Source organism: Callospermophilus lateralis, chromosome 5 (genome assembly GCF_048772815.1).
Source record: "Callospermophilus lateralis isolate mCalLat2 chromosome 5, mCalLat2.hap1, whole genome shotgun sequence".
Classification (NCBI taxonomy): domain Eukaryota; kingdom Metazoa; phylum Chordata; class Mammalia; order Rodentia; family Sciuridae; genus Callospermophilus; species Callospermophilus lateralis.
The window spans coordinates 54,932,813-54,937,771 of NC_135309.1; the positions used below are offsets into that span (position 1 = coordinate 54,932,813).

Genomic DNA, 4,959 nt, shown 5'->3' on the forward strand with positions numbered 1-4,959 from the left:
AGACGATGGATTATTTAACTATTTTTAAAACGCAATAGCTTTGTTTCTACTTTTCTTAGTAGAAAAGGATCACCAGCACCTGCTACACCAGAAATGGTTAATTTTATACCTAAAACTCAAAGAGTTTCACCACTATTCTTTTGTTTTTTTAAATGTACAAGAAAAGCAACATGGGTTAATCTGGTATTCCACAGCTGTTTTCTATTCATTCCTTTTTTTCTAACTCTTCGAACACTATTCACACTACAAAGACAGATTTGAAATCTTTGCTTCATTTTTGTAAAGGACCTACTCTCCACAGAAGTCTCTAATATTTAGTTATAACATTTGGATATTTTACCTCCTATATATGGTATTGATCCATTTATGCTAATTAAGATGGCTTGGATAAATTATAAGATTTTAAATTCATATTCTAGGCCTATTTAAGCTTTACCAAGGAGTACCATGCTATGAAATGCATGGAAAGTACTGGTCTATAAGTGAACATGTACTGATCTTATTCAAGGGTCTGCTTTCTCTCCCTAAGCCCAGAGACAGAATGGCTGCTAAATGCATTGATGCCTTTTTATATTGCTGATGTTGAAAAACAGAATAAACACTCCAATTAAACTTTTGAGCTCACTGAGGCCATACACTACAGCAATTCATCTTAGTAACAGTAAAAAGATGGCATGGTTCTTGAAACATGGTAGGTGCTGCATAAATATACTGAATTACATTGAAGCTTTTTCATTATTGTGTAAAGGCAAAATGAATTGGATTAGTCTGAAAACTCAAGTTTTTGAGGTTTTATTTAATTATGAGGACAGAATAAAACTAGAAATGCTGTTTTTCTAATATAAAGTCCAATTATAACTAATTATATATTTATAACAAAAATTATTCAAAAAAAGATGCTAATATTAACAGTCCTTCTTTCTGGATAAAAGTAAGTACTGGATTGAGTTTTATTTATTTATTTATTTTTTATGAAACACAAGTTTTTAATGAAAAAAATATCAAAAGTATGCCACAGTGTCTATATGTTCATCTGAAGAGTACAAAGATGGAATTCTGGGGAAAAAAGGGGTCTTAATACTACAGAAACTAAATGTGGTTCTTAAATTAATTCAAAGGAAACATTAAAAAATGTAATGTTTCATACACTGAAATAAAGCAATTAGTCAGAGGTCATAAATTATAAATATAATAGTTCAAATATTGTCTAGCACTGGTTTCGCTTCTTTCAAAGAAATTGTGAAAATGGAAGATTTCATAGAAATTTAAAACAATGATATACCACACTATAATCTTAACACAGACTACATTGAACCTTGAACATTTTAGATTTATAACATATTTTGGTTAATACATTAGATTCAACCCATTAATATGATTTTATATCTTGGAGAAATTTGATTGTAATTTATAACCTTTACATGCAGTTCACCCAAACCTTCCTCACTTCCAGGTCTTGCTTGCTTCTCTCCAGGGAGTTCTGTCAGATTCATAATCGAAATTATGGAACTGTAAGTAACTTCTTTAGAACTGAAAATGTGTTTTTTTTTAAACAAAGTGCTTTTAAATTCAAATATTTCTTGCCCCAAACAAAACTGGAACATACTTAACCCTGAAATCTTCATATCTTGACACACATATTTTAACAGAAAAAAATCAGTTTTGGATCATTAATGTCCTTCAAGAGTTCAGATTGGATCTAAATTGGGTTTTGCATTATTATCCTGCTCCTGTTTGTACATGAAAGTTAAAAGAAAGAGGGCAACATCCAAGGATGACCAGTAGGCAGTGTGTGACGTGACAGCTGACCAATAGCGGCTCTCCACAAGGCCTTCTCTGAGTTCAAAATCGATCCTGTGATCCAATTCCAGTGCAGAATCAAGAAAGCCAGAACTGTTATGTTGAAGGGTCTGGGTTGCTGCGGTGGTAGTAGGAGGAGAAGCAACTGATTTCTTTTCATCTTCCATTGAATCTTTTGATGTCTCCGATTGCTGGAATGCAGATGAATGTCCAAATCTTGAGAACAGCATTCCTCCAAGCCCCTTTCCAATGCTAGCAGCCCCTAATATGCTTGCTTTGCCTATATTACTTATAGATTCTCCATAGTGTCGGCAGGATAAGATTGGTGAGGTCATAGGGTTTGGTATGGTTGAAATGCCTTCATTCTCTGAAATTAAGGTAGGTTCTTTTGCTGGGTTGAGAAAATTTGGTTTCATATGCTCATAAGGTAGAGGATTTGAAGTATTGTACCAATGGATCTGGACAGGAGAAATATTGCTGTAGTGTTTCAATGTTAATGGTTCTAATCTATAAGCTACTGGATCTGTAGGATGGAAAATATTTAGCAACCGGTTACAAATCTCTCTAGGTAAAATATGGTCTTGACTTCCAGTGTTTCCTGGGCGGATGCCACGCAATGCCAAAAAAACAGCTAGTGGGGATCCCATACAGAAGAAATTCTCAACCTTAAATTTTAAGGCAGGTGTTTGTGTTATGGACGTTGCCTTCAATTCATGCAGCCGTTCTTCTATTTCCCTCAGCCGTCGTTTTGTTATATAGAGTTCATCAAGAAGATGTCTTTCTTCATAGCTCATCCACTGTTCATCAGGGAATTCTTCTTCCTTCTGTAGCAACTGTTCATAGAGTCGAACTGGATTCCAGCCAGTCATTATGTCGTAAGTGATTACACATCCCAAGGAGTGGGACACTATTGAGACTTTACCCCCTTTTTCTTCAAAGTCTGGATTCCGAGAACAGAAAAGGGAATATAGTCGATTCAGCTCTTGCTGAAGGCCTTTAACTAGTTCATCCCTATAAAGTGGGCTAGTATAATACATTATGTCCATTGCACTGCTGTTCAGCAAATCTCTTAAACCCCGTACTTTGTCAGGAGTAATGGAATCAACAGTATCTCCATCAAGAGTAAGTTTTGACCGCCACTCAACAGGCAGAAATTCAACATGTGTTGCATAGTTGGAAAAATGCCTTTCTTCTATTTTTCTTGCAGCCTCTCTCATCATGGCTGTATTTTTGATAATTCTTCCTTGGTCCATTTTCTGTCCAATGCCATGCACAACAAACACAATGTGGGTAGTCTGTGATGGCTTGTCTTCTACTGTGGCTTCTTCTACATAACCTCTACGAAGTCTGGTCCCATTACTTGATGCTTTAGAAAATCCTAATTTTTGGGTGACTGTTCTTGCAATTTTAGATGTGATCGCATCACTATAAAGATATACTTCATCCATACTATGCCAGTCCACGTGGTTTCGACTCAATTTGAAACTATAAATAGCTTGGGAGCGCTTTCTTTTAAGACCTGCCGCATCTGTACTCTCCTTACGTCCTCTCCATTTGAACAGAAAAGGGAGGGAGAAGGGAGGGAGGTGGTGAACAACACCTTTTCCATCTAAGGATTTTGACACTTCAAGATCAAAATTTCCCTGCATCTGCTGACCCCTAAAACATCTGAGATGTTCTTGCTCAATTAAATTACTTTCTTCTTCTTCTAGAGGCTGCCAAGTACTGTCAATAAACCACTGTCCACGCATTACTGGTATTTTATCAGCCTGGTGCCAGTACACCGGGTAGCACTCTCCTTGGGTCACATCCACCTCATAGAGGCCGCGGCGCACGCAAACCCGCTCAATGTTCACCAGCTCCTCCATTTGGGGCTCATGCCCAGCCGCGCTTGAGCAGAAGCCGCAGGCGCGGTCCTCCTCCTCTTCCTCTTCGGAGCTAGAGGGCGGGTCCAGCGGGGAAGCCCGGCCACACACACGCTGGTTATCCGGGCCCTTGGCCTGGGGCCAAGCGCTAGTGGCTTGCAGCAGGGTCCGGAAAGCTAGCTCGATGCGGAGAGAATCGTAGCCGATGAAGGGCTTCCAGGTCTTCTTGTCTTCCTTGTAGAACCAGCGAACCTTCTCCGGGCCAAGCTCCGTCACCCCCTCGTAGCGGTGTCGGGCTGCTGGGCCGCCAGGCCGGGTTTGCTTCCTCTCCTCAAAACCCACTCCCGCAGCCCCACTGCCCCCCGAGTTCGTCGCGACCAGCGTCGGTTGCTGCGGCGGCGGCAGCGACTGGGTGCTGCCACTGCCGCCGCCGCCGCTCTCGCCCTTATTGTAGTAACGCAGTGAGGACCCCTTCTCAGCGGAGCTGAAATCACAGTTCTCGTCACTGAGGCAAGACTCCTGCGCCAGGTGGTTGAGGTCCTCGGCGACCAGCGCCAAGTGCAGCCCGGGCTCCCGCGCAGCAGGGTTAGGGGCACGCTGCCTTCGCCCGGCTCCCCGCCCGGCAGGTGCTCCAAGCAGCACACGCTGCTGCCGGAATGCCGACCTGGCATTGGAGCCCAGCTCCCAGCCTCCGCTACCCCGACCATTATGCTCAGTGCTCCGCGGGGACCCGCGGCCCGGGTAATTCCATAAATTTGAGTTTTATTACTAATTATTTGAATGTTTCAAGCAGTTAATGTATGTTCAAATCAACTTTACTATATGAATTCAAATGACTGAATTCCAGATATCTACAAATAATGCAACTTTAAAATTAAACTTCAAATGTCTAATGTTGTAGGTAAATAATTTATGTAAAGATAAAAGAATAATTTTAAAAATTCATTTTAGTTACAATTTACAATATAGTTATAATTTTTATTTATATATGACAGCGGAATGTGTTACAATTGTTATTACATATGTAGAGCACATTTTTTCGTATCTCTGGTTGTATTCACACCAATTCCTGTCTTCATACATGCACATTATTCCATCACATCCCATCATCATTTCTCATCTCATGCCCCCTCCCACCCTCTGCCCTCTCTATTCCTCCCAGGCTCTCTCTCCCTTAGTTACAATTTTAAAAGTACAAAAGAAAAATAAATTCCATATGGGACTGACATGATGATCCAGCCACTTTTTAATTTTTAAGTTCCAAAGTTCACTGTTAGTTTATGTCAAAAGATAA

The 4,959-nt window shown here is 40.3% G+C and overlaps 1 pseudogene; it reads right to left on the minus strand.

The window, feature by feature from the left end:
• Positions 1-1,688: 1,688 nt before the first annotated feature.
• Positions 1,689-4,415, minus strand: LOC143400387 (phospholipase DDHD1 pseudogene; annotated as a pseudogene).
• Between the last annotated feature and the right edge of the window lie 544 nt (positions 4,416-4,959).